General features: G+C 39.1%; 1 non-coding gene across 1 annotated transcript; it reads right to left on the minus strand.

Annotated features, from left to right (window-relative positions):
- Positions 1-5,470: 5,470 nt before the first annotated feature.
- LOC114238081 (small nucleolar RNA SNORA79) lies at positions 5,471-5,618 on the minus strand. The gene has a single exon (XR_003623508.2). It is a non-coding gene; the product is annotated as a small nucleolar RNA SNORA79 (small nucleolar RNA).
- Between the last annotated feature and the right edge of the window lie 20,348 nt (positions 5,619-25,966).

A 25,966-nucleotide genomic window follows, 5' to 3' on the forward strand; every position in this document is an offset into this window, starting at 1 on the left:
CCCAGCAATATGGAGTGGTGGGGATTGTGGAAAACTGAAGGGCTCATTTCCTGTATAAAAGGGGCAGCTTCTAATCAGCATCACATTTGATTTGTGAATTATAGTAACTAATTTAAAAAATTTTTTTAATTCCATCAAGGTCAAGCTAAACATAGGTATGTCCACTGGCTTATGTATTTATATTCTCAGGAGAATGATTACAATGTTATACTGATATTAAATTAAGTTCAGTGAAACAACAAGGCTTTACTGATTAACACAGGGAACAATGTTCAGTATCTTATAAGAACCCATAATGGAAAATAATCTGAAAAAAAAAAAAAATATATATATATATACACTTATATATAACTGAATCACTTTGCTGTACACCCGAAAATAACACAGTATTGTAAATCAAGTATACTCCAATAAAAAAATTAAGTTCAGTGAAAGGCTAAACTAGAAAACAGTCTCAGTTGTTCAGAGATGAGAGGTTGGTTTTCCTAGTCATCCAACATACACAGGATTTCCCCTCAGTAGTGGTCCTGTGAAGGTGACTGACATATCATATGAAGGACAGATCAGATTACTTCCAAATCTAAGGTAGGAGTCTAAGACTAGGGACTTTCCCGACCACACCAAGATGCTCTTTTCCTCATTACTGTACTTCATTTGCTTCTGAAAGAATTTTTTTAAGTGTGTGGTTAAAGCAGAAAATGAGACATTTATGGAACTGCAAAATAAATAATTCAGTAATGCATTAAAAAAAATAAAGAATACAAATCAATAAGAATAACTGTGGTTGGTAACACCAGGGTGGCTAGCAGGAGACCTGATTTCTTGGCTTTTACCAGATCTGTGTCCTTGGACGACCCATTTAACATGTGTTGACCTTGTATAAAATAAGATAGTTGAAGAGTGAAGTAAGTCAGAAAGAGAAAAACAAATACCGTATGCTAACACATATATATGGAACCTAAAAAAAAAAAAATGGTTATGAGGAACCTAGGGGCAGGACAGGAATAAAGATGCAGACGTAGAGAAGGGACTTGAGGGCGAGAGAGTGGCATGGACATATATACACTACCAAATGTAAAATAGATAGCTAGTGGGAAGCAGCCGCATAGCACAGGGAGATCAGCTCAGTGCTTTGTGACCACCTAGAAGGGTGGGATAGGGAGGGTGGGAGGGAGACGCAAGAGGGAGGGGATATAGGGATATATGTATACGTATAGCTGATTCATTTTGTCATACAGCAGAAACTAACACACCATTGTAAAGCAGTTATACTCCAATAAAGATGTTAAAAAAAAAAAAAGGTAGTTGAACTATATCAATCTAGTCAAAGGTCCAGGTCAATCTTACATTAACAGCAGACTCATTCATCAAATGAATTTGCCTATAGAACCCACTAACAGAACAGATACAAGTGGAGTAACTTGCATGGAAAAATGTAAGGCCTTTGATGTCCTGTCGAAGTTACAGCAAGGTCTCCTCCAAGCCCATTTTGAAGCCACTAGACAAAATTTTCTCTAAGTTCCTTTCTACTATTGAAATGCAGATTCTCGATTTACTAGCGATACATTAAATTCTACCCACCATGAAAATAAAATGATCTTTTGCTCAAAATAAAATTCTTCCACAACTTCATTATCAATATCAACAATCCCCTATTAACTGCCCATTGTATACTAAAAATTGTCCTTGCCTTCAAGAAGCAATATAGGGACTTCCCTGGTGGCACAGTGGTTAAGAATCTGCCTGCCAATGCAGGGAACACAGGTTCGAGCCCTGGTCCAGGAAGATCCCACATGCTGCAGAGCAACTAAACCTGTGCACCACAACTACCGAGCCTGCACTCTAGAGCCCGTGAGCCACAACTACTGAGCCTGTGAGCCACAACTACTGAGTCTGTGTGCCACAACTACTGAAGCCCACGTGCCTAGAGCCCATGCTCCACAACAAGAGAAGCCACCGCAATGAGAAGCCCGCACACCGCAACGAAGAGTAGCCCCCGCTCGCTGCAACTAGAGAAAGCTCGTGTGCAACAATGAAGACCCAACATAGCCAAAAATAATAAATAAATAAAATAAAAATTAAAACAAAAAAAGAAGCAATATATTTGTGAAGATGAGATTTTAGTACGAAGTGAAAATCTATCATTATAAACCAATTAATAAGAATAAATAAACTTTACAAATAATAATTGTATTACATATATTACATGGCTTATCTGGTAATAAACCGGGTCACCTTTATTTTATGGTCCAAATGACATTGACTCCAAGCCCTAATTCCATAACATCCTCTAATTATTGCTGGGACTCTCCAAGGGTTACTTCACTTGTGCTCACAAAAGTCTGTCTGCTGGAATCAGCCTTCACCCTCAGCCAATAACTAACTGCTGTGATCTTTCTCTGTGGCTACAGTTCCCTCTGCCAATGTCAACTGTTCTCCAAAGGGCCTGTTTGTTAGCCTGCTGCTGATTCTCCTCAGGAGACAGCAGTCTTGAGGATGCTCCAAAAGTCCCTCCTCCTTGAGCTACGGCAGCTCCAGTTGCCGTGGAAATGAGGAGAGAAGCCTTCCCTTCCCAGGAACATGCACGCCCATCTGTTTAGTTGATCTTCAAAGCATCACCCTGCATTTCCAGAATCCTGAAATGATGCTTAAGAGCTGGCACTCAGATTCTTCACCCTTGGTCTTGTGATATAAACTCTCAGCTCAACTCTCAGTAATTTAACACCTGCGTTAAAGTAAATTATGCTTTCAGAGAGTTCCCCCAATACTGGAAGGGCATCTTCTCTATTTGTGGAGCGAAAGGTGCATTTTGAAGATTTTCTTAGTGTGTCATTCAGGATAGGCTAGGATATATCTTGCATATTCAGAATATGCAGGAACAACAAACAACCCCTAAATCTTAGTGACTTAAAAATCAAGACCAATTTCTTGCTCCTGTTGTCTACTAATCATGGGTGAGCTATATGAGTCATGAGTTGATGGACTCCAGCTCACCGAGGAGAGGTGACTTGGTGATTTGATGGGCTCTTTTCTATATCATCCTCTAGAACCAGACTGAGGTTACAGCCACTATTGGTTATATTGCTGGTTGCTAAGGCAGCAGGAAGAATTCTGAAAATCACCCATTGACTCGATGCTTACAACCAGAAGTATCACATGTCACTTAAATTCTCAATTCATTGGCCAAAGTAAATCATGTGCCCACTCCTAACTTCAAAAGAGCAGTGTGGTCTTACCATATGTCCCAACATTTGACTAAAACTGATGATTACTACACCCCAAAACAGTCTTCCACAAAAGTTAATTGGAATCTCTACCTCTAAAGATAGAAAACCACTTGCAATTCTAAAGGCCATATTCTTCACCCACCTTCTACCTCTCAATATTCCAAAAAACTCAAGAATCAGCATTACCCAGCAACTTGACTTATGGTTGTTAAAACAGTTCAGAGGAAAGAGTGGCCATTGACACGGGGAAAGTTAAGGAAAAGAGAAAGAATATGAATTGGAACTTGAAGGAAGAGGATTTAGATTTCTTAAAAGGAAATGAAAAAAATATGGTGGAAATCACAGACATGAAATCACAGACAAGAGAGTGTGGGGAGCCATGAGGAGAGAGTTTGCTTTGCTGTGTTGTATATACTTTGTCGTACAGTAATCAGTGACATAAGTCTGGAGTGGCAGTTTGGAAACAGATTGTGGAAGGCCACGATTAAGAATTTGGTCTTTGTTCTACAGAAAATGGTAGCCATTAAAGATTTTGAGACGAGGTGATGATTGCAATGTGAGAAGATGAATCTGTTCATGGAGAAGTTGATGGATTGGAAGAGGGAAGCCTGATAGAAGAAACTAATTAGTCTACTACTGCCATCATCAAGGGCTAGACAAGGATGGTGACAGCAGGAATGGTGGGGAAAAACAGCTGGGGAAAATTAACAGGGGAAGATTTTGATAGGATTGGCTGTATGACTAAAGGAAAGTAGAAAGGGAGAGTAACCAGGTCCATGCCTACTTATTCTTCTGGTTAACACTGCCAGGATTGACAGCAATCTCTCAATACACTCTGTGTGTGTGTGTGTGTGTGAGAGAGAGAGAGAGAGAGTTGGGGGAGGAACGGTGAGGGGGAATGGATGTCTGTGTATGCCCCATAAGACTTTCTTTTTCATCTAGCTGCATGCATTAACTTGGCCCTAGGTACCATTAAGAGAGATTCAGTGTCCAATAAACTGGGTAGTATTATGATGATGGATGCCTACTATTTTTAGGATAAATGGTGATTTTGCTTGTTAAATAGTATATATTGCTGAACTAGTAGGACCATTTTGTGATTTCAGTGTTTTACTCTTAAAAATCCTTCTCTTGGACTTTGCAATCCAAATTGCCCTAAAACACAAACTAGGTTTGGCTTTTCAGTTAATTGGTGCCAACAAGCTCTTCTTGATGAGTTCAAATCATACCTTCGAACATTTTTATCCCCCTACACAGCCCCTCGATCAGACTTCCCTTGTAGAATCAGAGTCTGTGCCTTAAGTTTTACCATATTTTGCCTGCTGACACATTTCCAGCAACATAATATTAATATTTGTAAATATTTTCTTTTAGCTTATTCAAGAGGTTTTGCTCATGGCGTTTTTCCAACTGACTGATTCAAAGGATCTACAGGGCCAGCTGTAATTCCTCCAAGTGACTCTACTTTTGTACTCCATCCTCTGCATCTGGCAACTTTGGGCTATAGCAGGTATTGCTGTTCATATAGGATTCAAAGATATGTGTTTTATTCCCAGTCTTCCTCCCTTTCTTTAAGAGCTGCCCACAGAAATAGAGACACAGATGTAGAGAACAAACGTATGGACACCAAAGGGGGAAAGTCGGGGGGGGGGTGGGACGAATTGGGAGATTGGGATTGACATATATACACTAATACGTATAAAATAGATAACTAATAAGAACCTGCTGTATAAAACATAAGTAAATAAAATAAAATAAAATAAAAAGAGCTGCCCACAGTCTGTGCTGCCAGCTATAAAACACGACTCAATATTTGTATTTTATACCTAAGGACTTGAGCTGTAGAGCTAGTTCACAGTGGATGGAGACCGTCACCAGGTTACTGAAGACATTTTTATCTGTAACTTTATTAAAGACACCATTGTGTCCAAGTCAATTATTTCTAAGAAAAAAGATAATTTTTTTTTATCTCCTATGCTTTATTCTAGATATTGGGTTAATTTAATTTAATTTTTTTATTTTTTGAATTTTATTTTATTTATTTTTTTATACAGCAGGTTCTTATTAGTTATCCATTTTATACATATTAGTGTATACATGTCAATCCCAATCTCCCAATTCATCCCACCACCACCACCTCCCTGCCACTTTCCCCCCTTGGTGTCCATAAGTTTGTTCTCTACATTCTGTGTCTCTATTGAAAGAAGATAATTTTTTAAAGTGTTTTTTTCTTTTTTTTTTGCAATTGTTTGACCCCGCAAAAATCATAAGGCACTAACGGACAGCCAACCCATCCCCATGGTGCCCTGAGTGAATACAAGTCAGCTTAGATATATGATGGACTAAAATCCCACTACTTAAGCCTCCAAGCATTGAGAGGAACAGCCATCAAATAAAGTGGTGTTTTAAAGAATTCCAATATTTTCTTCTTAAAAATAAATTGTTTAATACACATCTATCACTGAAAGTCAACACCAAATCAATTTTTTTTAACATCTTTATTGGAGTATAATTGCTTTACAATGGTGTGTTAGATTCTGTTGTATAACAAAGTGAATCAGCTATAAGTATACATATATCCCCATATCCCCTCCCTCTTGCGTCTCCCCCCAACCCTCCCCAAATCAATTTTTAATCATAATCGGAACTATAGTATACTGAAAATGGTATCATACTGATGTAAGAGTGCTCTGATCATAAACAGCACTGAGAGTAAATAAATTATTATTCTCCAGAGTTTGGAGTCATATTTGTCCTGACTCCAGTGACTACAATTCTACCCACCACTCTTGGGTTCTCTAGCTTATAAGATGTCAAAGCACCACGCGACTTTAATAAAACAGTGTGGTGCAGCCATAATAATAGATAAACAGATCACTGGAATAGAAAATAAAGTCCAAAAAAACATATCTATGAGAGAATTTGGTACATCATGATGGTAAGGAAAAGATGAATTATTCAATAAACAGAACACTTTGGGAGAAAAAATTATTGTGATCACACTTCAAACAATATACCAAGATAATTTTGGGATGAATTAAAAAACTAAGTGTAAAAAACCAAAACTAAAAAGCAATAGAAATAATGTGGAATGATTAACATATGATTGTACTTTCATTTCTATCTTGTACAATATTATTCAAGCATTAAAAATAAGACTTATCTATATGTGCTAATATGAAAGGACATCTATTTAAGTAAAAAATAATTTTCCTATAGTATAAATAGTGTTAATTCCTTTCATGTAATAAATGTGTGTATATATAAACACATATACATATATACTCATGTATGTACACACACACATGCACACAAGGAAAGAAGTGGGGAAGGATAACCCTCACTGCTAACAGGAGACTGGTAAGGAAAGAGTTTGTGGGTGATTGGAATATTATCTAGTTTTCATCTATATTTTACCTCTATTGCCTACTCTAATTTTTTTAAATTAAACAGAAATTTCAATTATCTGGAAATAAAATAATCCCTCCGAATAAAAATATAATATTTGCTATTGTTCTATGCTGATGAAATGAGACAAGGACATCGTCAGTTCCTTCCAAAAGCCCTCCCTGTGTCATTAGGTGAGCTATCATTTATCCATGCATCTGAGCAACAGCTTCCTAACTCATCTCCTGCCTGAGTCCAGCACCCATTATTCCCTCCCATCAGTCTTCATAGAGATGACATGTGGAGAGCAATGCTCCAGCCCCCAGCTGTGTCACCTTGGATGTCACTCTTGTGGATTCCCCTATCTAAATTGCTGTGCTGTTTTAAAACATTCTGTGTTTTTTCCTGATACCACATAGCACATTTCTTTATTTACTGTCTGCTTACTACTCTGTCCTGATCATGAGGACAGGCACCAGGTCTGTGTGGTTCTGTATAGAAACTTCATCATCTGTCACAGTGCCTGGAATGAAGTAGATAAATAAATAATAAGTAAGTATTGAACGAATGAATGAATGAATTGCATGAAAGAGTGAATTGCATGAATAAACAAATATGGATTAAATGAATGAATGAATAACTTATTTAAGACAGAAACCACCAGTTATACAGTATATCCACCAAGGAGAAAATAGAAACCATAAATATCATCTACACATAACCAGAGAGGATTTAAACACAGGTACCCGGAGAAGAAGTGGGCAGTGAATGAACACTATCTCCTGATTTTCTTAGAGTCTTTTTGAACAAGAAGCATGCCAGGAAGTGCTAAGTGATGAAGGTCAGATTTGTTATTTACAGAGCTGCCTGCATTTTCCGGCTGTATTTCAGGTCAGGACTGGCAAGATAACAGGATACCCAGGAGAGTTCTTCTTTGATTCCGTAAATGAATGTTCTAAAAGAAACATACTGGTGAAAGACACAGCTCTCAGACCCTGGAAGGAGCATAATGCAGGACTGGCCTGAGGGAGGGAAAAAATCAATAGCTTTAACAGAGAATGAGACCAGCTTCTTTATAGCTAATGTTGGCAAAAGGAGAAACCTCAGGGGCACTGATATTGGCACTGTCTCCATCAATTTCCTCTGGCTCTCCTTGATAGCAGATACCAGCAGGGCTTAGGGATGCACTGGGGTTAGCCGAGCCAGGGATGGGTAACTGGGGAAGCCCAGCTGGCTTACAGAGATGATTTCTCCCTGCTCAGTTGCCTCCACTCAGCCACTGGAAGCCCATGGGGCATCCACTAGGCAAGAGTCTGACCCTGGGAACATTAATTATATGCCTGAATTGAAATTAGGCGTCCAGTCAAGAGCTTTTCCTTCCTACAGCCATTGTATTCTAGACACATAATGGAAAAGAAATTAAAAGACTTTAACAATTAAAATCTTACTGTTGAGGCTAGATCATCTCAAACCATGCAAAGAACTAGGCATAGTCCTCAATCCAATTGGTTAATGATGGACAAAGGTTTTAAACGTAAACTTTGTCCTTATCACAGGGGTCTGTGTTCTTTAAGGAAAAGAAAATGGTTTCCCATGACAGTATCCATTAATCAAAATCAATAACCATAAAAGCAATTGTTTTTTTGAGTTAAGGGAGAAGAAACCATCTGGAAAGAGAAACTTGACTCCTCAGAAAGGAAACATCTTCAGCCCAGCTTGCAAACTAAATAATCCCTTTACCAGAAAAGTAAGGTTTTTTTTTCTTTTTTTTTAAACAATGATATCATCCAGCGTTAGCCTGTGATATAGTCTTTCTGTTTGGGTTTTTTTGGTTTGTTCATTTATTTATTTTTTAATACAAGCATCACTTTAGATTCCAGATTCTCCTTCCTAACTTTAATTATGGCATCTTTCTAAAATTACATTGTTGAGATGGGTGCTCTGACCCATCTCTTCTTGGCCCATCTTTTATAAATAACAAATTTTCATGACCATGCCACTCTCATCACTCTATCTTAACTACTTTGCCCCAATTTTGAGTTTCATGTGCAAATGACATTTACTCGTCATTTACTTATAGATTTTAGTATTTATTTAATACATGCTACAGGCAATCTACAGTTATAGAAAAGTAACTTAGAGCAAGTTTGACTATAGGTTTTCATATTTTAATTTAAGCTGAGAATCAGTAAGACTACCTTGACGTGAGAGGAGAAATGCCCTATTTTTTCATTTTCTAGCACGTAATAGGAAATGTAAGACCTAATTATAAATCAGAAGTCTCTCATTTTACTATTTATAGAGCAAACATTATTACTATTCATGCAACTTTAGTGTAGTTCTGTACCAGCATCTCTATCGGGTTCTTCGGATTTTTCATGGTCACTTGGAGACAACTAAGTGAAACTTGGAGGAAGTCAACCTGGTCCCAGTTCCAGAATCACAGACATCTGCTTCACCAAAGGGGAGAACTTTTGAGTTCTACCTGTGATCCCTACTGATGGCAAGAGAGTTTGAGCCCTACCTGTTTTAAAAGAAGGAACTGCAAAAATTATTCAACTAACTTCAGTCATTTCTCTCTCATTCTCTCATAACTAAAAATGCATACTAGCATTTTTAAAATGCAGAGCATAAGCTCCCATGGCCTAAGAGACAGGATAGTGCAGTCCTGAAGCTGCTTGGCCATCAATCAGGTTTGAGTTCAAATACCAAGCTCACAACACATTAGCTGTATAATTTTGCAAAAATACATAAATGCATAAAACAAATACATATATGCATATATACATAGTAATTAAAGTCAACGGTTGCTATTAATCATTGATAATAGCAGTTATATTTGGATAGTAAGATTGAATGACTATATGAATTGAATGCATATATGTATTTCTCTTCTTTGAGCTTCAGTGTCCCCATCTGAAACGTAACTTAAAGGGTCGAAAAAATGCATGTAGAGCACTTGGCACCTAGTAGATGTTCAGTGATTATTAATTTTAATATATTTGATTTTTATTATATTGAAAAGTACAATGAAAAATAAAAACTTAATAAATATTTTCTAATAACAAAAAGACAATAAACTCCTTTCCTTTTCTGATGAATGTATTTGACCAGAGACCATGTTGGCTAATCTGCACATTGAATAGAAGCATCAGTGCATTTTTTTTTTTTTCTAGGCAATTGTGGTTGAATAGTAATGAGTAGTTTAAATTATTTTTCCTAATAAAATAATCTTGTGACTTTCTATGCTATAAAATTTGAAGGAATTATCCTTCATTCATGTGCTAAAATGGGCAAGACTTGCATCTTAAGAAGAAATCTAGTCTAACCTGCAGTTTCTTCTTCTACCCATCTTGGTGAGGAGGTGGATGGTCAGAAACCTTCAGACTTTCATTTATTTATTCATAAATGCTGGCCTCATTCATTCAGTAATATGTGAACTTTCAAGAGAGAAAAAGTCCTCAAATTGCCTGATCTGCAAGTAGTATAAAATATTTGTTTGAGAGGGGTGATATCTAAAGGTAATTTTGTTACTGTTGTTTCAAGAATTGATTTTCCCTTTATTACACAATAACAATATATTTGTCAAAGGAAACATCAGAAATACAGATTTTAAAAGTCATTCAGGGACTTCCCTGGTGGTGCAGTGGTTAAGAATCCGCCTGACAATGCAGGGAACACGGGTTCAATCCCTGGTCCGGGAAGATCCCACATGCCGCGGAGCAACTAAGCCTGTGTGCCACAACTACTGAGCCCCTGCTCTAGAGCCCGCAAGCCACAACTACTGAGCCCACGTGCCACAGCTACTGAAGCCCGCATGCCTAGAGCCCGTGCTCTGCAACAAGAGAAACCACCGCAATGAGAAACCTGTCCACTGCAACGAAGAGTAGCCCCCGCTTGCTGCAACCAGAGAAAGCCGGCGCGCAGCAATGAAGACCCAACGCAGCCAAAAATAAATAAATAAATAATTTTAAAAATTAAAAGACTTGTTAAAAAAAAAAGTCGTTCAATCCTACTATCTAAAATATAACTGCTATTAACAATGTTTAATAGCAACCACTGAATTTAATCACTGTGTATATGCATATATGTATTGGCTTTTTAAAAATGATATGTAGTTTGGAAACTTTCATTTTCCTTAAAAAATAAGAATCATTAGGACTCCTTCAATCACAAATGCCATATGGCTTAAAAGAGGGAATTTATTGGAGCTTGTACTGAAGGCTGAGGATTGAGACATGAATTAATCTAGTATAATCATTTGGCACTTTAGACAACCCTGTGAGGTGTATGCTGTCAAGGCAAAAGCAGATGTCCATTATGTAATACAAGGTAAATATTTGTACATGTGGTTGAAAATAAATATCTTCACATCAACAAATATGCTTTTATAACATTAAAAGGGAAGATTTTCTATTTTTTAGATGTTTCATGGTTTATTTAATCAATTTCTTATTGTTGAACATGTGTAGTAAGTAACATAGTGATTAAAAAGACAGACTCAAAAACTAGTTTATTTACATTGGGCAAGTTTTTTAACCTCAGTTCTCTCATCTGTAAAATGAGGATAATAATAGCACACACTTAATAGAGTTATTTTAAATTTGAAATGGATTAATTCATGTAAATTGTTCAGAGCAGTTCCTGGCATATAGTAAGTACTCAATGAAAAGTGGTGGTATTATTATTATAATTACTGCTACAGTTTAATGTCGGAGTGAAGAATATATTCCCATACGTGAGGTAAGAAATTTAGCACAGTGTTTCTATCCTCTTTTCCTATTTGTTTATATAAGCTTAGATTTGGAATCTATAATAGCGTTTTAGATTTGGAATCCATATCTGTATTATTATGGTATTAATTTTTACCTTACAATTCCTTCACATATTGTGGTAATATTTTAACATTTACATTTTGTTTTGTGACTAAACTTATAGCTGTGCTCTGTGTGTGTTTTTAAAATGCTTTAATGTTGACAACGAGCATCACTTTATAACATGATTTCCTATTTAGCTCTTCATTTTATTTTTTCTCTCAGTATATATTTAAGAAATGTTTTTCAAGAAAGATATATAGATGTTACATTTTCTGTTCCTACTCATATCTGAGTGTGCATTTCTGATTTCTTTACACATAAAGAACAATTTGACTAAGTATGAAATTCATGACTTAAAATTGTTTCCTTTCAAAACCTTTTAGATCTAATTCTGTTATTGTTGTTGCTGCTTTGGCATTCTATTATGCATATTGAAACTTGCTTATTTTTTGCTTCATTTGTAAGTAAACCATCTTCCTTGAACTCTGTATGGTTTTACTTCACACTTTGGCCAAGATGCATTTAGGCATAAATCTTTTTCATTGGCCTTAGCTAGACCATGGTGATACCCTTCAGTGTGGAGCTTCCTAAGGAAATTTTCTTCTATGATATTTTTCATTGTTTTTTCTATTCCTTTTTTTTTTTTTTTTTGACATGCATCCTATTTTTCTGCCCTTTCCCTTCCACATAATTCACTGGGTTGGATATTTTCCGTTTGTCCCACAGATATAGTTTCTATCTTTTCCCCTATGTTCTATGTTCTGGGAGTCTGATCTTTATGACTGTATAACTGATTCTCCTGGCCCTCTGCCTTCCAGTTGTCACTGGCCAATGGGAAGCATCTTCAGAAGATCAGAGGGTAGGAAAAGTTGGATATTTATTTCCTCAGCTCCCTCCTCACTGGGTGAAGAAGGATGGGCAGTGCCTGAATCTTTCTAGCTCTAATCACAACTTCTACAGGCCTTCTTTTACTGCCTTCTCCAGGTTTCATTGCTTGCTGCTCCCTCACCCCTTCCAACCTGAGTATTGCTGGTTGTAGATGCTTCATCAGTATTTGTTGGTTTTCCTTAACCCTATCCATACCATTGCTCATAGTTCCTTCTTTAACGCTCAGTTACTCTACTTGATTATCTATTTAATAATTTCCCACAAGAATGTTTTCTCCTTTACTTGTATAATCATTTTCCTCTAATTTTCCTCATATTTTTGTCCTCCTCTTCATCAGTGAAAGTTTCTCAGTTTTGTCGATCGATAATGGCTTTTTAATGCCTTCATTGGATATGGAGGTATTATGGATAATGAGGCATTAATCTACTATATGTATAATATATATTTAGTACACTTGCATTGATTACTTATTCAGTTTCTTTTTCACTTTATTTAGGTGCTTTAAAAAAAACTCAACCAGTTTTCTTTTTAATAATTGTCAGTTCTTGCTTTGTAGAAGACATATTTTTCCTTGCTATTTTGTTAGGTTGCCAGATGTTTACTGACATTTTCCCCTTAAGGCTACAGACAATTATTTTCAAAGACAAGATCTTATTCTGAAACTTCTTGTCACTACTCCCTTCTCTTTTCAGCAGTTTTCCCCCCTCCTCATAGGCTCCAGTTTTCTTTCTCTACTTATCCTGGACTGAGGTGTCACAGTATAACCTGCTTGTACCTTTCCCCTCTTTCTTCTCAGCTATCCCTGGGTTGTATGTAATTTGCATACGTGCAGAAAGACGCTGACAGCGAGGATGAGCCACCACGGAGAAGCACTCAGGGATGGATAGCGATAGTTGCCCAGTTCTTCGCTATTACAGGTCCTAAGACTTAAAGTAATGAACATGTATCAGGAGAGTTGTGAAGTATTTACCTACTTTTTTCAGGTGAACCCTTTTGTATAAAACAAAGCTGTGGATTATTGGGGAAGATGGCGGAAGAGTAAGACGCGGAGATCACCTTCCTTCCCACAGATACAGTAGAAATACACCTACACGTGGAACTTCTCCTACAGAACACCCACTGAACGCTGGCAGAAGACGTCAGACCTCCCAAAAGGCAAGAAACTCCCCCCCGTACTTGGGTAGGGCAAAAGAAAAAAGAAATAACAGAGACAAAAGAAGAGGGACGGGACCTGCACCAGTGGGAGGGAGCCGTGAAGGAGGAAAGGTTTCCATGCACTAGGAAGCAAGCCCCTTCGCGGGCGGAGACTGCGGGTGGCAGAGGGGGGAAGCTTTGGAGCCACGGAGGAGAGCGCAGCCACAGGGGTGCGGAGGGCAAAGCGGAGAGGTTCCCGCACAGAGGCTCGGCGCCGAGCAGCACTCAGCAGCCCGAGAGGCTTGTCTGCTCACCCGCCGGGGCGGGCGGGGCTGGGAGCTGAGGCTCAGCTTCGGTCAGATAGCAGGGAGAGGACTGGGGCTGGCGGCGTGAACACAGCCTGAGGGGTTAGTGCGCCACAGCTAGCCGGGAGGGAGTCCGGGAAAAAGTCTGCATCTGCCGAAGAGGCAAGAGACTTTTTCTTCCCTCTTTGTTTCCTGGTGCGCGAGGAGAGGGGATTCAGAGCGCCGCCTAAATGAGCTCCAGAGACAGGCGCGAGCCGCAGCTATCAGCGCTGATCCCACAGCAACAGGGGCGCAGAGGGAAAAACGGAGAGACTCCCGCACAGAGGCTCGGCGCTGAGCAGCGCTCACCAGCCCGAGAGGCTTGTCTGCTCACCCGCCGGGGCGGGCGGGGCTGGGAGCTGAGGCTCAGCTTCGGTCGGATAGCAGGGAGAGGACTGGGGCTGGCGGCGTGAACACAGCGTGAGGGGTTAGTGCGCCACAGCTAGCCCGGAGGGAGTCCGGGAAAAAGTCTGCATCTGCCGAAGAGGCAAGAGACTTTTTCTTCCCTCTTTGTTTCCTGGTGCGCGAGGAGAGGGGATTCAGAGCGCCGCCTAAATGAGCTCCAGAGACAGGCGCGAGCCGCTGCTATCAGCGCTGATCCCACAGCAACAGGGGCGCAGAGGGAAAAACGGAGAGACTCCCGCACAGAGGCTCGGCGCCGAGCAGCGCTCACCAGCCCGAGAGGCTTGTCTGCTCACCCGCCAGGGCGGGCGGGGCTGGGAGCTGAGGCTGGGGCTTCGGTCGGATCACAGGGAGAGGACTGGGGTTGGCGGCGTGAACACAACCTGAAGAGGTTAGCGCACCAGAGCTAGCTGGGAGGGAGACCGGGAAAAAGTCTGCAGCTGCCGAAGAGGCAAGACTTTTTCTTGCCTCTTTGTTTCGCGGCGCGCAAGGAGAGGGGATTCAGAGCGCCGCCTAAACGAGCTCCAGAGACGGGTGTGAGACGCTGAGGCTGCTGCTGCCGCCACCAAAAAGCCTGTGTGCAAGCACAGGTCACTCTCCACGCCGCCCCTCCCGGGAGCCGGTGCAGCTCGCCACTGCCAGGCTCCCGTGATCCAGGGACAACTTTCCCGGGAGAACGCACGGCGCGCCTCAGGCTGGTGCAACGTCACGACGCCTCTGACGCCGCAGGCTCGCCCCGCCTCCTCCGTACCCCTCCCTCCCCCTGGCCTGGGTGAGCCAGAGCCCCCGAAGCAGCTGCTCCTTTAACCCCGTTCTGTCTGGGCGGGGAACAGACGCCCTCAGGCGACCTACACGCAGAGGCGGGTCCAAATCCAAGCTGAACCCCAGGAGCTGTGCGAACAGGGAAGAGAAGGGGAAATCTCTCCCAGCAGCCTCAGAAGCAGCGGATTAAAACTCCACAAACAACTTGATGTGCATCTGTTGAATACCTGAATAGACAACGAATCATCCCAAATTCAGGAGGTGGACTTTGGGAGCAGGAGATATTAATTTTTCCCCTTTTCCTTTTTTTTGTGAGTGTATATGTATATGCTTCTGGGTGAGATTTTGTCTGTATAGCTTTGCTTTACAATAGCTTTATTTCACTTCACTATATTATAGCCTCTTTCTTTCTTTCTTTCTATTTTTTCTCCCTTTTACTCTGAGCTGTGTGGACGAAAGGCTCTTGGTGCTCCAGCCAGGCATCAGGGCCGTGCCTCTGAGGTGGGAGAGCCAACTTCAGAACACTGGTCCACAAGAGACCTCCCAGCTCCACGTAATACCAAACGGCAAAAATCTCCCAGAGATCTCCATCTCAACATCAAGACCCAGCTTCACCCAACGACCAGCAAGCTACAGTGCTGGACACTCTATGCCAAACAACTAGCTAGACAGGAACACAACCCCATCCATTAGCAGAGAGGCTGCCTAAAATCATAAGGCCACAGACACACCAAAATACACCACCAGACGTGGACGTGCCCACCAGAAAGACAAGATCCAGCCTCATCCACCAGAACTCAGGCACTAGTTCCCTCCACCAGGAAGCCTACACAACCCACTGAACCAACCTTAGCCACTGGGGACAGATACCAAAAACAACGGGAACTACGAACCTGCAGCCTGTGAAAAGGAGACCCCAAACACAGTAAGATAGGCAAAATGAGATGACAGAAAAACACACAGCAGATGAAGGAGCAGGGTCAAAACACACCAGACCTAACAAATGAAGAGGAAATAGGTAGTCTACCTGAAAAATAGTTCAGAATAATGATAGTAAGGATGATCCAAAATCTTGGAAATAGAATAGACAAAATGCAAGAAACATTTAACAAGGACGTAGAAGAACTAAAGAGGAACCAAGCAATGATGAAAAACACAATAAATGAAATTAAAAATACTCTAGATGGGATCAATAGCAGAATAACTGAGGCAGAAGAAAGGATAAGTGACCTGGAAGATAAAATGGTGGAAATAACTACTGCAGAGCAGGATAAAGAAAAAAGAATGAAAAGAACTGAGGACAGTCTCAGAGACCTCTGGGACAACATTAAACACACCAACATTCGAATTATAGGGGTCCCAGAAGAAGAAGAGAAAAAGAAAGGGACTGAGAAAATATTTGAAGAGATTATAGTTGAAAACTTCCCTAATATGGGAAAGGAAATAGTTAATCAAGTCCTGGAAGCACAGAGAGTCCCATACAGGATAAACCCAAGGAGGAACACGCCAAGACACATATTAATCAAACTGTCAAAAATTAAATATAAGGAAAACATATTAAAGGCAGCAAGGGAAAAACAACAAATAACACACAAGGGAATTCCCATAAGGTTAACTTCTGATCTCTCAGCAGAAACTCTGCAAGCCAGCAGGGAGTGGCAGGATATACTTAAAGTGATGAAGGAGAAAAACCTACAACCAAGATTACTCTACCCAGCAAGGATCTCATTCAGATTCGATGGAGAAATTAAAACCTTTACAGACAAGCAAAAGCTGAGAGAGTTCAGCACCACCAAACCAGCTTTACAACAAATGCTAAAGGAACTTCTCTAGGCAAGAAACACAAGAGAAGGAAAACACCTACAATAATAAACCCAAAACATTTAAGAAAATGGGAATAGGAACATACATATCGATAATTACCTTGAATGTAAATGGATTAAATGCTCCCACCAAAAGACACAGGCTGGCTGAATGGATACAAAAACAAGACCCATATATATGCTGTCTACAAGAGACCCACTTCAGACCTAGAGACACATACAGATTGAAAGTGAGGGGATGGAAAAAGATATTCCATGCAAATGGAAATCAAAAGAAAGCTGGAGTAGCAATTCTCATATCAGACAAAATAGACATTAAAATAAAGACTATTACAAGAGACAAAGAAGGACACTATATAATGATCAAGGGATCGATCCAAGAGGAAGGTATAACAATTGTAAATATTTATGCACCCAACATAGGAGCACCTCAATACATAAGGCAAATACTAACAGCCATAAAAGGGGAAATCGACAGCAACACAATCATAGTAGGGGACTTTAACACCCCACTTTCACCAATGGACAGATCATCCAAAATGAAAATAAATAAGGAAACAAAAGCTTTAAATGATACATTAAACAAGATGGACTTAATTGATATTTATAGGACATTCCACCCCAAAACAACAGAATACACATTTTTCTCAAGAGCTCATGGAACATTCTCCAGGATAGATCATATCTTGGGTCACAAATCAAGCCTTGGTAAATTTAAGAAAATTGAAATCATATCAAGTATCTTTTCCGACCACAACGCTATGAGACTAGATATCAATTACAGGAAAAGATGTGTAAAAAATACAAACACATGGAGGCTACACAATACATTACTTAATAACGAAGTGATTACTGAAGAAATCAAAGGGGAAATCAAAAAATACCTGGAAACAAATGACAACGGAGACACGACGACCCAAAACCTATGGGACGCAGCAAAAGCAGTGCTAAGAGGGAAGTTTATAGCAATACAAGCCTACCTCAAGAAACAGGAAACATCTCGAATAAACAACCTAACCTTGCACCTGAAGCAATTAGAGAAAGAAGAACAAAAAAACCCCAAAGCTAGCAGAAGGAAAGAAATCATAAAGATCAGATCAGAAATAAATGAGAAAGAAATGAAGGAAACAATAGCAAAAATCAATTAAACTAAAATCTGGTTCTTTGAGAAGATAAACAAAATTGATAAACTATTAGCCAGACTCATCAAGAGAAAAAGAGAGAAGACTCAAATCAATAGAATTAGAAATGAAAAAGGAGAAGTAACCACTGACACTGCAGAAATACAAAAGATCATGAGAGATTACTACAAGCAACTCTATGCCAATAAAATGGACAACCTGGAAGAAATGGACAGATTCTTAGAAATGCATAACCTGCCGAGACTGAACCAGGAAGAAATAGAAAATATGAACAGACCAATCACAAGCACTGAAATTGAAACTGTGATTAAAAACCTTCCAACAAACAAAAGCCCAGGACCAGATGCCTTCACAGGTGAATTCTATCAAAAATTTAGGGAAGAGCTAACACCTATCCTTCTCAAACTCTTCCAAAATATTGCAGAGGGAGGAACACTCCCAAACTCATTCTACGAGGCCACCATCACCCTGATACCAAAACCAGACAAAGATGTCACAAAGAAAGAAAACTACAGGCCAATATCACTGATGAACATAGATGCAAAAATCCTCAACAAAATACTAGCAAACAGAATCCAACAGCACATTAAAAGGATCATACACCATGATCAAGTGGGGTTTATCCCAGGAATGCAAGGATTCTTCAATATACGCAAATCAATCAACGTGATATACCATATTAACAAATTGAAGGAGAAAAACCATATGATCATCTCAATAGATGCAGAGAAAGCTTTTGACAAAATTCAACACCCATTTATGATAAAAACCCTCCAGAAAGTAGGCATAGAGAGAACTTTCCTCAACATAATAAAGGCCATATATGACAAAACCACAGCCAACATTGTCCTCAATGGTGAAAAACTGAAACCATTTCCACTAAGATCAGGAGCAAGACAAGGTTGCCCACTCTCACCACTATTATTCAACATAGTTTTGGAAGTGTTAGCCACAGCAATCAGAGAAGACAAAGAAATAAAAGGAATCCAAATCGGAAAAGAAGAAGTAAAGCTGTCACTGTTTGCAGATGACATGATACTGTACATAGAGAATCCTAAAGATGCTACCAGAAAACTCCTAGAGCTAATCAATGAATTTGGTAAAGTAGCAGGATACAAAATTAATGCACAGAAATCTCTTGCATTTCTATACACTAATGACGAAAAATCTGAAAGTGAAATTAAGAAAACACTCCCGTTTACCATTGCAACAAAAAGAATAAAATATCTAGGAATAAACCTACCTAAGGAGACAAAAGACCTGTATGCAGAAAATTATAAGACACTGATGAAAGAAATTAAAGATGATACAAATAGATGGAGAGATATACCATGTTCTTGGATTGGAAGAATCAACATTGTGAAAATGACTCTACTACCCAAAGCAATCTACAGATTCAATGCAATCCCTATCAAACTAGCACTGGCATTTTTCACAGAACTAGAACAAAAAATTTCACAATTTGTATGGAAACACAAAAGACCTCGAATAGCCAAAGCAATCTTGAGAACGAAAAATGGAGCTGGGGGAATCAGGCTCCCTGACTTCAGACTATATTACAAGCTACAGTAATCAAGACAGTTTGGTACTGGCACAAAAACAGAAATATAGATCAATGCAACAGGATAGAAAGCCGAGAGATAAACCCACACACATATGGTCACCTTATCTTTGATAAAGGGGGCAAGCATATACAGTGGAGAAAAGACAGCCTCTTCAATAAGTGGTGCTGGGAAAATTGGACAGATACATGTAAAACTATGAAATTAGAACACTCCCTGACACCATGCACAAAAATAAACTCAAAATGGATTAAAGACCTAAGTGTAAGGCCAGACACTATCAAACTCTTAGAGGAAAACATAGGCAGAACACTCTATGACATACATCACAGCAAGATTCTTTTTGACCCAGCTCCCAGAGAAAGGGAAATAAGAACACAAATAAACAAATGGGACCTAATGAAACTTCAAAGCTTTTGCACAGCAAAGGAAACCATAAACAAGACCAAAAGACAACCATCAGAATGGGAGAAAATATTTGCAAATGAAGCAACTGACAAAGGATTAATCTCCAAGATTTACAAGCAGCTCATGCAGCTCAATAACAAAAAAACGAACAACCCAATCCAAAAATGGGCAGAAGACCTAAATAGACATTTCTCCAAAGATGATATACAGATTGCCAACAGACACATGAAAGAATGCTCAACATCATTGATCACTAGAGAAATGCAAATCAAAACTACAATGAGATATCATCTCACACCAGTCAGAATGGCCATCATCAAAAAATCTAGAAACAATAAATGCTGGAGAGGGTGTGGAGGAAAGGGAACCCTCTTGCACTGTTGGTGGGAATGTAAATTGATACAGCCACTATGGAGAACAGTATGGAGGTTCCTTAAAAAACTACAAATAGAACTACCATACGACCCAGCAATCCCACTACTGGGCACATACCCTGAGAAAACCATAGTTCAAAAAGAGTCATGTACCAAAATGTTCATTGCAGCTCTATTTACAATAGCCAGGACATGGAAGCAACCTAAGTGTCCATCATCGGATGAATGGATAAAGAAGATGTGGCACATATATACAATGGAATATTACTCAGCCATAAAAAGAAATGAAATGGAGGTATTTGTAATGAGGTGGATGGAGTTAGAGTCTGTCATACAGAGTGAAGTAAGTCAGAAAGAGAAAAACAAATACAGTATGCTAACACATATATATGGAATCTAAGGGAAAAAAAAAAAGGCCATGAAGAACCTAGTGGCAAGATGGGAATAAAGACACAGACCTACTAGAGAATGGACTTTAGGATATGGGGAGGGGGAGGGGTGAGATGTGACAGGGTGAGGGAGTGTCATGGACATATATACACTACCAAATGTAAAATAGATAGCTAGTGGGAAGCAGTCGCATAGCACAGGGAGATCAGCTCGGTGCTTTGTGACCACCTAGAGGGGTGGGATAGGGAGGGTGGGAGGGAGGGAGATGCAAGAGGGAAGAGATATGGGAACATATGTATATGTATAACTGATTAACTTTGTTATAAAGCAGAAACTAACACACCATTGTAAAGCAATTATACTTCAATAAAGATGTTTAAAAAACAAAAAACAAAGCTGTGATATACCAAGAAGTAGTATGTTATAATAATTAAGAAAATAGAGTTTCTTGGTCTAACTGTCAACACCACAATTTACTAACTTTATGTGAGTCACAACTTCTCTGTGCTTCTGTTTTCTTCAACTGAAAAAGAGGAAGAATAATAGTAACCGAACTTATAGGATTGTTTTGTAGATTAAGTGACTGGAAGAAGTAAAGTCTTAGAACCATGCCAGGCATACAGTAAAAACAATACCAACTGTTTGCCATTATTGCTGTAACATGCACCCTGAGGAGGTTTTTCCTCAATCTGATTCCTTTATAATTAATGCCAATTATCTAAGATCTTAGTAGTGAGGCAGTTGTCAGTTATAGTTTTTGATGTTAAGTTTTCAGTTTCTTCTTTGCCTTCCAGGTACTTTAAGAAAAATGTATTGAGAAGTTTGGGAGTGATCTTCAGGCTTTCTTGGAATAAGCTGGACCACCAATACACTGTGTATCCAACCCATCATTTCTGGACACTGCAGAATTGGTTTTACTGAAATGGGTTCCAGAGTAATTTCTAGCCTTTTTAGATTGAGGCTGAAAAACGAAGTTTATAAAAGTCAACATTGCAATTTGGAACTTTGGAAGTGTCTTACCCTAAAAAAAGAGAAGTATTGGGTAGGACATATGTACTGTGTTGAAAGAAGAAAGAACACTACCCACGTGTGCTATGGTGAAACATCTCCAGAAAATGTGGAACCAAGTTTCAAATCCTACCTGGTTGCTTTCAGTCTAACACTGCTTAAGGGAGCCCCAGACTTTTCAGAGGAAATTACAAAGGCAAAGATTATACTGGCTTTGGAAACACTCGAACAAGTAAGAATTCTTTTCCCCTTTTATACCCTTTGGTTTGCACAAGCTTATGCAGAATGATTATAAGAAAAGAAAAATAGATGAAAAATGGCCTCCAACTTCTACTGTTGATATTATCTATATATTTTTTAATCCATATTTTTATTTTGCAGTTTCTAACATTGTTTTTGCTTATACGAAATTCCAGCAAAAACATTAATTACATAATTTAAAAATCCCCAAAGCAATAGGAAGCAATATTAAAATATGAAGCAGCTCAATAAATAATAACTTGTTCACTAAGATAGCCATATCAGTTCGTGTTTGACTTTTTAAAAATTTATTTATTTATTTAAATTAATTAATTAATTTATTTATGGCTGTGCTGGGTCTTCGTTTCTGTGCGAGGGCTTTCTCTAGTTGCGGCAAGTGGGGGCCACTCTTCATCGCGGTGCACGGGCCTCTCATTATCGCGGCCTCTCTTGTTGCGGAGCACAGGCTCCAGACGCGCAGGCTCAGTAGTTGTGGCTCACGGGCCTAGTTGTTCCGCGGCATGTGGGATCTTCCCAGACCAGGGCTCGAACCCGTGTCCCCTGCATTGGCAGACAGATTCTCAACCACTGCACCACCAGGGAAGCCCCATGTTTGACTTTTTAAATCCAACTTTTCTTTTTGAATTTATTTATTTTACTCATTTATTTTTGGCTGCTTTGGGTGTCCATTGCTGCGCGCAGGCGTTCTCCAGTTGCCGTGAGGGGCGGGGGAGTGGTACTCTTCATCTCTTCATTGTGGTGCTCGGGTTTCTCATTGCTGAGGCTTCTCTTGTTGCAGAGCACGGGCTGTAGGCGTGCGCGGGCTTCAGTAGTTGTGGTACGTGGGCTCTAGAGCGCAGGCTCCGTAGTTGTGGTGCACAGGCTTGGTTGCTCCGTGGCATGTGGGATCTTCCCAGACCAGGGCTCAAACCTGTGTTCCCTGCATTGGCAGGTGGATTCTTAACCACCGCCCCACCAGGGAAGCCCTCTTTAATCCAACTTTTAAATGTCATATCCTTTCTATTTGTATACATTTGCAGTATGAATCGTGATTTAAATTACTGGGAATTAATGAAAACTGGTATCAAAGAAACTGTTGAGCTATTCAGTTACCCTTTATTGCACCAAACTAATGTCTTGCACTATCAGTACAGTCATATTTTAAACAGCGTCAACAACTTAAATGAGCCAGAGAATTGACTGAATGTGAATTACACGGGTCCAAAACAACAGGGACATAAATTATTTCTACAGTGGCATTTTATTTAAGTTATGTGATAATTATCTCAACTCTAAACAGGCATATTTAGTGTTCTACCAAAATAAATCAGTGATAGAAGGAATTTAGGAAGGAGCAATGTGTATGTGCTAAATCTGGCAGACCTACCTAGCACGTAGTGAAGAAAAGATTTGGCCATTGTCTAATTATTGTAATCTAATATGGAGAACAAAATTGAGGAATGTTTTAATTAACCAGAAAATAAACAGATCTCTGCTTGGTTATGGCTGTGTAGATGAAAGCTCAGGGACATCTCTGAGCTGTGTTTTGTTTTTAATGGTAAACTTCTTGTGTCTTTGTGAAGAATCAACCTTAGTAATATACCCCGAATGTGGGTGTATATGTGTATGTTTTCCCTCAAGTAAAAAATATAAATACTGTGCTAAAGTTGTGGAAAGGAGAGGACCACACATGTAAATGAAAGAAACTTCAGAGACTAAAATAAAACTAATGGTGTACTTAAAGCTCTTTACGTGGCAATATGCACTTTGATGAGGATGATGGGAGAGTCGGGAACTTTTATGTCTGGGAAACTAGAAGGATAATCATGTCTTCAGCAAAAAGGCATGCATAAGCTCTGCTACAAGTTTCACCTCCAAATGAGTGGAAGGGCAGGTTTTATGTTCCGGAGTTTACCCATACAGGAAGCAATTGAGTTTCTAAAGATGAAAGCCTGTAAAAGGTCCTGGGAACTAGCCAAAGACAGCTAACATCACTGACAGGATATGATGAATGATAAAAAAAATATGTAAAGAATAGAGATATAATCTTTTGGTTGCTTGACTGATCTTTTACAAAGAAAGATTTTAAATATCGTTAAATGTATAAAATCTTGAATATTTCAATATCTAAGAATAAAGGTCTGTTTTTAGTGGTATTCATTATTTACCTATCAGAGAGCAATATGAATCACTTAGAAATGTAATTATCTTTAAAGAGATATTTTAAAATAAAAGTGACATTTTAGGTATAAACCTAAGACTGACTAGAGCATTTTGTGTAGAAGATGGAGTTGCATGTTGTGATTTACACTACTTTCATGTATATTTCAGTAATAGTGTTGCATAACTTAGTTAAAAACAGAAATTCCAACTTCTTCTTTCTCATTATTTTACAAAATCCTATTTCTAAAATTCAATGTCAACAATTCAAAACACAAAATAAGGTTTCTGATTTATTTTCCTTCATGTGTTTCATGTGTCTTTAAATCCCCCAACCCCCTGAGTTTGCTATAATGAGGCATTCCTTTCTGCCTTCTTCCTGTTTCAAAATTTATCCTTTCTTCTTCCCTGTGAAAACAATCCATCTCTGACTAATTTTTAATTACTTGACTCTGCTAAGGAAGCTAAGAAACGGATTCAACCTAAATCAAATAGATGGTAATAATTTTTATGTCACTTTCCCAGTGAGAAGGGAAAAGCAGTTCCTGACATCTTGGAGCTGACCTGGTGCTCACAGCTAGGTCTTGGAGTTCTCCTATTAATAATTTCAATAATAATTATAATAATTAATAACATCAGTTATTTCACAGGACATCAACGTCAGACGAGGGTACTCTGGGATCATGATAGATCAAGGCAAAAACAAGACTACTTTGTAATAATGTTAGAACACAACAAAACATGAGCATTGTCAATGTCACAAAGTACCATCTACTATCCCCTTGCCCAGATAATATGAATGAGTATTGCTTATTCACCATGTCAGACTTAGTGTCCCTCTATTCTACCTTTTTTTTCTACTTAAAATTCATTAAGATATCCAACCATAGAATTCACCCCATATTCTGACAGCACTCAATCCAGAGCGAACTCTCTCCTTGCATTCTTCCTCAAGTCACCTGATACAAGTTCAGATCTTACAATAAATCACTCCTAACACTTTCTTGTTGAGATGCCCTATGGTTCTCTGGTTGCAATGAGAAATACACCCAACAGTGTTTGATATAGGTGTGGTTTTGGTCTTTTGTGTGGAGGACATTGACCCCAGATAACAACCAAAGTTTAATAGCCTAGAAAATTCAAACCAGTGACTGAAGGTGAGGCTTTTCAAAAAGTGAACGGGCAATGCTTAAGTCTTATTGATTAGGTAAGCTTTCTCCCCTAGCTGTAAGAAAGCGTTGCTTGAGTTCGTAAATCCATTTTCATTTATTAAATCATTCATTCATTCAATCATACATTCTTTTTTTTTTTTTTTTTTGGCTGCGCCATGCAGCATGTGGGATCTTAGTTCCCCAACCAGGGATTGAACCTGTGCCCCCTTCAGTGGAAGCGCAGAGCCCTAACCACTGGACTGCCAGGGAATTCCCCATCCATTCTTTCATTAAACAGATATTTGCTGAGTACATACACTATGCCAGGAAATGTGTTAGAATCAAGGGATAAGAAAAATCAAAGTGCCTACACTCATCAAACTTACAGATTAGGTCTGACAATAATTAGATAATTATTTGCAAGTGCAAAGAATGAAGAGGATTTTTGCATTATACACTTAGACATTTCCTCTGTCACCCTGAAATTAAAACTGTTCTAATCAGATACATATTCCTATTTTGTGCCATTTATTCAACACATGGGGGATAAACAGATCAGTTTATTCACTACTGTGTTAAAGAGCCTAAGGAAAAAAAGGCTCTCCTTGCTACTGTAACTGACATCTTGCAGTCAATATTAAACATTAACTATGATTTAAGGTACAATTTTTAAGTCTTTTCTGATTTGATTACCTAACTCTAATACCAAGAGTTTAAATTCCTTTCCCTACCAGTGGAAAGCAAGAT

The sequence above is a fragment of the Balaenoptera acutorostrata genome, chromosome 8, assembly GCF_949987535.1.
Source record: "Balaenoptera acutorostrata chromosome 8, mBalAcu1.1, whole genome shotgun sequence".
Lineage (NCBI taxonomy): Eukaryota > Metazoa > Chordata > Mammalia > Artiodactyla > Balaenopteridae > Balaenoptera > Balaenoptera acutorostrata.